General features: G+C 39.9%; 1 long non-coding RNA gene across 1 annotated transcript in view; it reads right to left on the bottom strand.

The window, feature by feature from the left end:
* Positions 1–9,187: 9,187 nt before the first annotated feature.
* LOC127493452 (uncharacterized) overlaps positions 9,188–10,333 on the bottom strand; it is a 139,665-nt gene continuing 138,519 nt past the window's right edge. Inside the window, exon 4 of the long non-coding RNA XR_011390692.1 lies at positions 9,188–9,739. This is a non-coding gene — a long non-coding RNA (uncharacterized lncRNA). The remainder of the gene's footprint in view (positions 9,740–10,333) is intronic.

Genomic DNA, 10,333 nt, shown 5'->3' with positions numbered 1-10,333 from the left:
TTATTTACAAAGGATCAATAAGCACATAAAAGTACTCAGCATTCTTAGACACCATGGAAATACAAATAAAAGTCACAAATATATACCATTTCATACCTACTAAGATAGCAATAATAGAAAAAATAGAAGACAGGCACTTGGTGCAGCAGTACAGATGCCACATTGGAGACCCGCACCCCATATCAGAATGCCTGGATTTGAATCCTGGCTCTGCTCCTGATCCCACCTTCCTGCTAGTGTGCATCCTGGAAGGAAATAGGTACTTGGGCTCCTGCTACCCATTTGGAGAAGTGAATTGAATTTCAGGCTCCTGTTCCAGTCCTGGCTGCTGTGTGCTTTTATAGAGAGTGAACCAGTGGAACCTGTCTGTCTCTCCTTGTCTCTTTCTTCCTGTGTTTCTGCCTTTCAAATAAATGAAGATAAGTAAATTTTTTAAAAATATATATATAAAACATCAAGAATTTGGGAGGATTTGGGGATATTGGAACTCTTGTCAACTACCGACAGGAATGCAAAATAATACAGCTGCTGTGGAAACCCTTCTGGTAGGTCCTCAAAATATTAAACATAGAGTTATCATATGATGAAGCAATTACACTTGTAGATATATGCCCAAGAGAAATGAAAACATGTACCTACTTGTGTATGAATGTTCTTGCACACCAATGCTTGTGACAGTCTTACTGACATTGAGAGAAACCCAAATGTCTGTCAGCTGATAAATGGACAAACATAATGCAGTTTATCCACACAATGGAATATTATTTGGCAATAAAAAGAAATGAAGTACAGTCTTCAAAATGTTCATGATAGGGGCTGGCACCTGTGATGCTGGCATCCCATATAGGTGCCATGTGAGTCCCAGCTGCTCCACTTATGATCCAGCTCCCTGCTAATGTGCTTGAGTAGATGGAAGCAGTGGAGGATTACCCACTCCTGCCCCAACCTAGAATCCACTTGGGAGACCTGGAAGAAGCTCCTGGCTCCTGGCTTTGGCCTGGCCTAGCCCTGGATATTGTGGCCATTTGGAGAGTAAACCAATGGATGGAAGATTTCTCACTCTGTCTCTCTTCTCTCTGTAACTCTGCCTTTCAAATAAATAAATAAATAAATAAATCTTTAAAAAGGGTCATGATAAAACTATGAATATATTTCAAAATCTTTTTGCATTAAAATAAAGTAACCTTTTAAAATTCCATTTTCCATGACTGTTTTGAAGTCTATCTCAATGCTACAACATGGATAAATTTGAAACATATCATGCTAAGAAAGAAGCCAGTCAGAAAGGACACATATTCTGTTCTGATTCCATTTATATCAAGCATCCACAATCAGCAAGTTCATATGGACAAGAATCAGATCAATGACTGCTTTAGGCTGAAGGAAGGAACTATTGTAGGGATGATGGATAAAGACATGAGGTTTCTTTTTGGGGTGATGAAGTGTTCTAAAATTATGGTGATAGTTGTGCAACTCTGTGACTATGCTAAAAGCCATTGAATTGTACACTTTAAATAGGTGAGTTGTATGAGTTATGTCTCAATAAAGCTGGGAGAGGTGGGGGAAAGTGGGTGAATGAATGGAGGAAACAAGATGGATTGGCTAGGAATTAACAATGTTGAAGCTGGTTAGTAGGTCCCTATGGAGTTCATTGTACTATTCTCTCCAGTTTGGTATATGTTTGAAATTTTCTATAGTGTAAATAAAGGTGAAAACCACAACAATAGGACATAACAAAGTAGCCATAAACTGCAATCCTGTTACTTATGTATCATGGGACCAAGCACCGAATTGAAGAATTTAAAAACATACCCCCTCAGAATCCATCATACATCATACAGTTGGTTTACCTTACCTGAATTCCTTCTGTTAGACCGGCACTGTTTTTCTGTCCTGGCCCAGGGAGTTGGGAGAATAGCTAAGCACAGACATGAAGACAGCTCTCAGCTCCTGACTCACCTACATCTTTGTCTGTCCTTGGCTGATCAGTCACCCACTCTTGCCAATATTCCATCCCACAACTTTTATCTTCACCCATCCTTCACACCCACTGCTGTTTACCTAGACCAAGCCCTTGGCAAAGTCCTTCAAGGTAACAGCAAGAGCTGGCATTTTCCACTTCCTCAGGTCACATTGTCCCTCTCTCCCACATCCAGCGTCCATGTCTCCTACATAGTGCCAGCAGATGCTTCTCATGGATGCCCAGAAATGTTCTCTCTCCTTCCACAAAATTTGCAGCTCCTATATAATTGATGGCAAATTCTTAATTTTTTCCATCTGGATTCCCATCATCTTATATCATCCTATGAATCCGAACATTTCTATCATGTCAGAATTTGTACCTTTAACTCTGACCAGCACATCCATCCATGCCATCATATGCTTCTGACATTCCTGAATACCATCCCCACATTAGCTTGGGTGCCTCCTGAAGGCCCATGTGTCAAAGGCTTGGTCTCAGAGTCTTATGCTAACGGTTACTGGATTACAGCTAATGGTTATTAGAATAAAGGTTGAGATAATACAATTGTGAACCTGTGGGAAGTGATTAGATTGTATGCAGTACAGCCCCAATCAAATACAGTTTTATAGAGAGGCCAGGTGGCTGTGAGGAGGTGGGCACTCCTTGTAGCTCTGCTTCCTCGGCTCACCACGTGATCTTTCACTGTGCTTGTCCTGTCATCCTCTGAGCTCATCAGGTGCCAGACCAGTGCCAACCTAGTACTGTGAGCTTCCCCAGCTGTGAGGGGAAATAAACCTCCTTCTTTCATAAGTAGCTTCTTTCAGGTATTTGATATATATATATATATACACACACACACATATATATGTATGTATATATAAGATATTTTATATATATATATATATATATGTAAGCTGACTATAATTCCTAGGTCTGTGGGGAGCCAGAGAATTTGCATTTTTAACAAATTCCCAGGCAATGCAGTTGTTCAGGACCACACTTTAAATAACAGTGTCTGGTGTTGTCCTATGCCTGAATTTCTCCATCCACAAAATGGACATGGGAGTACATTTCATGAGGTTTAAACATAAAAGTACAGATTCAGTGCTTGGCATAGTGCCTGGCTTCGATTATGGCTCAGAATTGGTAGTTATGGTTATTATTATCTTGGGAAAATGTAAATTTTGCAGCTAAAGGCTTGGCTGGTGCAAATTCTAGCTGTAGATTCATTCTTCTGGGGTTTTGGGGCCTGCTGTAGCAGCCTTTCCCAGACATAAGTATCCAAAAAAAAATCTGTTGACTAAGAATATTAAGTAGGTGGCTATGGGAGACAATGACATGAGTGATTTGCTGGGATTATTGAAAATCATCAGAAATACTGCTAGGCTGAGAAGCAGGCCCAAGGAAAGGCAGCCTTCACTTATGGGCCCTCCATTCAAATGGTTTGTAGTGTGTCTCAGCATTATCCAAATGATTAAAGAGGTGAGACTTTGAAAGGGGTGGGGGTGGGAGCAAGACTGGCCAGCTTCAGAAGAGGGAAGGCAATCTGAGATTAGTTATTAAATAAATGAAGTCCAGGAAATGACCCGGTGTCTTGGGAGTGCTCAATCACAGGAGGCAGGAGGCTTCCACCCTTACAGAGTCAAAGAAAATTCACCAAGAAGCACACTACCCCAGGCAAACAATTTCTCTGGGCAAGGACAAATGAAGAAGACTAGGAAACACAGGCTTTTACATTTTTCCATAAATTCTTCTTTTCCAAAAATGTTCCATATTCCTTACTTTTTAACTTCCCCACAGAAATGTCCCTATTGCTATTGTTGGTAGTGCTCAAAACCACAGCCATTTATTGAGTCCTTCTGTGTGCCAGATGCTACTGTGCTAAGCAGGTACCTGCGTGATTTCATTGGATCACTTTAACAATTCTGTGACGTGGTTCCTATTTTTATTCCTTTCGCAGAGAAGGAAACACACTCAGAAATGGAAAGTGGTTTGGGTCATTTAACTAATACAGGTGACTTTGACCAAGACCCAAATGGTGTTGCAGCTTTTTAAAATAATATGAGTCTCGGGCCAGCGCCGCGGCTCAATAGGCTAATCCTCCGCCTAGTGGTGCCAGCACACGGGGTTCTAGTCCTGGTCGGGGTGCCAGATTCTGTCCCGGTTGCCCCTCTTCCAGGCCAGCTCTCTGTTGTGGCCCGGGAGTGCAGTGGAGGATGGCCCAAGTCCTTGGGCCCTGCACTCCATGGGAGACCAGGAGAAGCACCTGGCTCCTGCCTTTGGATCAGCGCAGCGCGCCGGCCGCGGCGGCCATTGGAGGGTGAACCAATGGCAAATGAAGACCTTTCTCTCTGTCTCTCTCTCTCTGTCCACTCTGCCTGTCAAAATAAATAAATAAATAAATAAGAGTCTCTTCATTTGCTTTGTTCTGCCCAGGGAGTCAGGGAAGCGTGGATCTTTCTGCTTTACAAATAAGGAGCTAGAGATTCAGGGCATTGAGACATCAGTTTATAACTCAGGGTACTCTCTCTAATGCATCATGTTGCCTTTGGAAATCATGGAAAATCAATGTGAAAGATAGTTTGTCTGATTTTGTGGCAAATATGTATTACCTTTTAATCCTATTTGCCCAGCATCTTGTTGAAGTACCCTCATATTGGTAGTTACTTTGGCATCAGTAAATGAGACACAAGTGTTTCCAAAATCTTTCTTATAGAGTTCTCTTCCCTTTTATTTTCCTTCTCTCATTTCCATGTCCATTTCCTCCCATTCCCATTTACCCCGCCTCGCAGCTCATCCCCTGACTTCCCTGTGTATGTCCATGCAGCCCCAGAGAGCCTGGATGACTCAGTCATAGATCTTTCTTCTTTCTTCTTCTCATTTCCTTTCAATTAATCTTCACTGCCTGTGACTTGCAAAAGGTCAGGTATTATTATCTCCATATTAAAGATGAGGAAATTGAGTCAACAGAAAGGTCAGGAAATGTATCCAAGTCCACAGAATTGGTCCCTGCGATTCTGATGTTAAAGCCTGTGTTCTCTCTAAAGCTTTACGGTGAGTTGGTCAGAGGTCTGAGTTTGGGAACACTTACGTTTTGCCCAAGATCACATTGCTCTTAAACAAATTTCTTATTTTCTCTGGTTGCCATTTCCTCTTGTGAAAAATGGAATTTATGTAAAGATTATGTGATAACATGTGTGAAGTGCTTGCCACCATGTCTACAGTAGAAGACATCAATAAAAGTAGATTATACATATATATTGCATATATATAATTATATGTATATGCATATGCATACACATTCAGGCATATACTGGTACATCTATGTTTATGTATATTTTTATAATCACTACCACTGTATATTAACATTACATAGTGCTTCTGTGTTTTGTATGTGCTGTTTGGTTTAGATTCAAAAGTTTTATAATGCAATATATCATATATACATAAAGGTATGTCTTAATGTATTTTTATAAACTGAGCAGATCTTAGTAATGGGCACTCAGATGAAGAAGTAGAACATTACCAGCTCCCCAGGAGTCCCACTGGGCCTCCTTCTGGTCACTGCTCACCCCCGCCAAGCCACTATCCTGGCTTTCAACAGCATAGGCCAGTTAGTGTCTACTCTTGTACTTTCTATGTGAATGTGATTGCGTGGTGTTATACTCTTTAATGTCTGGTTTCTTTCATCAACATTAAGTGAGATTTATCCATTGCCCTGCGCATAGTTGTAATTTATTAGTTCACAATGTTATACAGTAGTCTTTGTATGAATACACTTGAATTTCTCCATTCAGCTCTTTGTGGGTGGGCAGATTTGACTTTCAAAACAGCCAGTGAGCTAGAAAGCAAAGTACTGCTATCTTCACTTGATAGATGAAAAACAGAAAGAAAAAAAAAAAAAAAAACAGAGAGGCAATTTTATTTGATAAGCTTCTGGTAAAATGTATCTGGGCCACACCCTGAACTCTTGCCTCCTTACTACTTAACCCCATTTCTCCAATCAACTGCGTTTCCACTAGGAAGGCAGTCTCTCCATCCACACTAAGATAAGCCATGGGAGTATTCTTGATGGTAAGCCATTCTCCAGCTGTTGCTTCAAAAAGTCTGGGAAAATTACCAAGTGATCCTTACAGGTGTTAAATTGTTAAATAAGGAGAGTCCAGGACTGGGATTCTAATTTTGCCTTTTGCCACACTGGCGTAAGTCTCCGGGAAGATGGCCCCAATTGGGTGGGTTCGTTGCCTTCAAGCGGAAGGCAATGAGGGAAAGAGAAGCTCACCTTTGGGACACTTACCATATTCTGGAACAGGGACAACCAGGATGAATAAATAGCACCCCTGCCTTCAAGGAGTTCAGCCTTTGATGGAGAATATAGAGAAGTGGAGATACTTACAATATAATGGGGGAACTGCCCTGGGAACCTGTGGATGCCCAGAGCGTGAGTGCTGGAGTTGGTCTCCTGGGTGACATCAGGGGAGACTTTTGGGTGGAGGAGATATCTGAGCTGAATTTTGAAGAACACATGAACTAGCTAAAGAGGCTCTGACAGGTGGAAAATTATGTTCTAGAATAGTGGGTGCCCACTGAAATCTTCTGTGGAGCTTAAAATGTTTATCTTTGGACCCCCTCTGGGGAGATTTCTCATTTAATTAGTTTTGAGGACTACCCAGGTATTAGTATTTATTCAAATTCCCGATTGATCTTAAATCTGCAGCCAGCAATGAGAACCACTGAAGACAGGCAGAGGAGACTGAATGCAGTCAGGTGGCTAAATTGCCTTCTTCTTGGGAAACTATAAGAATTTACTTACTATTGGAAGAAGACAGCTATAAATCAGAAAAAGAGATCAGAAAGGGATATAGATCCAATCAGAAGAAGAAAGTCCATTTGTGAGCTCAAAAGGACAACCATTACCCCAAAGGTGATGGGACCACATTTAAGGGTCTTAAGTAAGGCTGCACTGGGTTTACGTGTTTTTTTTTTTTTTTTTTTTTTTTTTTTTTTTTTTATTGTGGTAAAATATACCTAGCACAAAGTTTACCATTGTAAGTATACAGTTCTGTGGCCTTGAGAACATTCACATTATCATGGAAGCATCACCACCACCAACATCCAGAACTTTTTAAAAACTGTCTCCAACAGAAACCATACCCAGTAAACATGAATCCCCCATTCTCTCCTCCTTCCAGCTCCTGGCAATCACCATTCTGCTTTCTGTCTCCAAGAATTTGTTCATTTTACATACTTCAGATAAGTGTCATCATATAATATTTCTCCTTTTGTGATTGGCTTATTTCCTTTAGTACAATGTCTTCAATATTCATCCAAGCTGTAGCATGTGTCAGAATTTCTTTCCTTTGTAAAGTTGAATAATATTCCTTTGTGTGGATCCCATACTTGTATATATACCGCATTTTGTTTATCCAGTCCTCCCTCTTTAGATACTCAAGTTGGTTCTAATTTTTTACCTATTGTGAGTAATGCTTCTATAAACATTAGTGTACGAAATCTGTTCAAGTATTGCTTCTGATTCACTTGGATATATGAAGGTATTTTTAACACTTCATGGAAAACTGGATTTAATATATAACTTTATTTTGGTGTACAACATTTTTGAACTCATGCCTCATTATTAAAATTCCACAATATGCAGTTTTCATGATCATTTTGAATCCCTTTTGTATAACTAGAAGTAAAATTGATGTATTATACAGTAATTCTGTTTAATTTTTTGAGAAATTGCCATGTTTTTCATAGCTCCTGTCCCATTTGATTTTCTCACCAGGAATGCACGTTATTCTAATTTCTTCATGTTCTCACAAAACTTGCTGTTTGTGGCATTTTTGTTTCATTAGTTGATTGATAGGTTGGTTGGTTGATTTTTTTAAGCTATGATAATTGGCGTGAAGTGGTATCTCATTGCAGTTTTGAATTGCCTATATGCTTATTGATCATTTTATATGTCTGTTCAAATCATTTGCTCCTTTTCAAATTGGATTGTGGAGAGGCTGGCACTGTGTTGCAACACATTAAAGCCATGGTCTGCCGCTCTGGCATCCCATATAGGTTCCAGTTCGAGTCCAGGCTGCTCGGTTTCTGATCCAGCTCTCTATAGCTGGGAAAGCATCAGAGGATGGCCCAAGTCCTTGGGCTCCTGCACCCACATGGGAGATCAAGAGGAAGCTCTTGGCTCCTCTCTGGCCATTGCAGCCATTTGGGGAGTGAACCGGTGGATAGAAGACCTCTCTCTGTAACTCTGACTTTGAAATAAATAAAATAAACCTTTAAAAAATAAAATTAAACAGATTGTATTGTTTGATATTTTTGTTGCTGAACTGTAGAAGTTCTTTATGTATTCTAAATAACCATCCCCTAAAAATACATTATTTTCAAGTATTTTTCCCATTCCATAGGTTTTCTTTTCACTCTGTTTATAGTGTCCTTTGATACACAAGTTTTTCATTTGGATGAAGCTCAACTGATTTATTTTTTATTTTGTTGCCTACACTCTTGATGCCATATACAAGAAATCAAATCCACTTTCATCAACATTTCTCCTCATATTATTTCTAATTTTTTAATAGTTTTAACTCTCATTGATCCATTTTGAGTTAATTTTGCATAAGTTGTAAGGTGAGAGTACAACTTCATTTTCCATCGTGTGTATATCCATTTGTCCCAATACCTCTTGTTGAATATAGACTTTCCTTTCCTCCACTGGATGGTCTTGGCACCCATACAATTTTGTTCTGTGTCAAGGTTGTTTTGGTTTGAGATACTGTATAAATTTTAGGATAAACTTTAATAGAACAATCCAAAAGATTTCTGCTAAAAACATCATAGAGTTTGACAGGGATTACATTGAATCTATAGATTGCATTGGGCAGTATTAACATCTTAACAATATTAAGTCTTCCAATCCGTCAACCTGGAATATCTTTCAATTTATTTGTACCTTCCTGATTTTCTTTTAGCAATGTTTTGTGGTTTTCAAGTACAATGATTTTCTATCCTTGTTTAAATTTATTCTTATTTTATTCTTTTTTGATGTTATTATAAATGGACTTATTTCCTTTTATTTTTTAAATATTAATTTATTCAAAAGAGTTACACAGAAAAAGAAGGTGAAGGGGGGGGAGAGAGAGAGAGAGAGAGAGAGAGGGAGAGAGAGAGGAAGAGAGAGAGGGAGAGAGTTCCTACATCCACTGGTTCACTCCCCATTTGGCCTCAACGGCCAGAGCTGCACCAATCTGAAGCCAGGAGCTTCTTTTGGGTCTCCCACAGGGTGCAGGGGCCCAAGGACTCAGGCTATCTTCTACTGCTTTTCCAGGCCATAGCAGAGAGCTGGATTGGAAATGGAGCAGCCAGGACTAGAACGAGCACCTATATGGGATGCTGGCACTGCAGGCAGAGGCTTTATCTGCTATGCCACAGTGCCGGCCCCCTTATTTCCTTTTTCTATTGTTAATTGTTAGTGCGTGGAAATTTGCTGATATTTGCGTACTGAGTTTGCATTTAGAGGTTTCATGGTTTTTCATGGAATCTTTAGAATTTTCTACATATAATGACATGTCATCCCAAAACAGATGAAATATGGCCTTTGTTATGTTGAGGTAGTTTGCTTCCAGGTGAAGATTTACATTTTTTAAACAATACGTTGGCTAGTAAGTGGAAAAAGGATTGGACAGAAATGAGCTGACAGCACAGAGATCCTTCTGGAAGTTTTCTAGTAGTTTAGGTAGAAGACAATGCAGTCCTGAACTGGGGAAGTATCTGAAAGAAAGGAGATGAGTGAAAAGTTACAGGAAACTTCAAGAAGTTATATCAGTAGGTCTTAGTGGTTGATTTGATGTGCTAGAGGAAAAAGCATCAGAGATGATTTCCTTTCTTCTGGCTTGGGAAACTGGATAAAGGGAACTCTGGAGAAAGATAGTTTCATGATGGATGATGATGAGTTAGTTGAGGATAAAGTATTCAGGGGCAATTAGAAGAAACATATTTAAAGGGAGGGCATGTACTGGAGATGGACATCTTAAAATATTTCTACCTAGGTGGTGGCCAAAATGATATACATGGATCAGTTGAGCAAGGGTTACAAAACACTTGCCTCAAGGGACCAGACAGGTAACAACCACAGTGAATGAGGCCTCAATACCCAGAGGGAGACCCTAGGGCCTGGAGCAGATGAGTATGTGAGCTTTTCCCAGTATTATCAGACAAGCAGAGCAGACTACTGATGTGTATCTTGCCACATCAACCCCCACTGTTGTTTTCCCATTTGAATTTAAAGGAATAGATTCCATCATCTTAATGGAATTTCAGGGAATGTGTCAAACCAATGGGGAAGTAACTGGAGTGAAGAGAGGC

The sequence above is a fragment of the Oryctolagus cuniculus genome, chromosome 7 (assembly GCF_964237555.1).
Source record: "Oryctolagus cuniculus chromosome 7, mOryCun1.1, whole genome shotgun sequence".
Classification (NCBI taxonomy): Eukaryota; Metazoa; Chordata; class Mammalia; order Lagomorpha; family Leporidae; genus Oryctolagus; species Oryctolagus cuniculus.
This window is presented reverse-complemented; position numbering and strand designations above follow the sequence as displayed.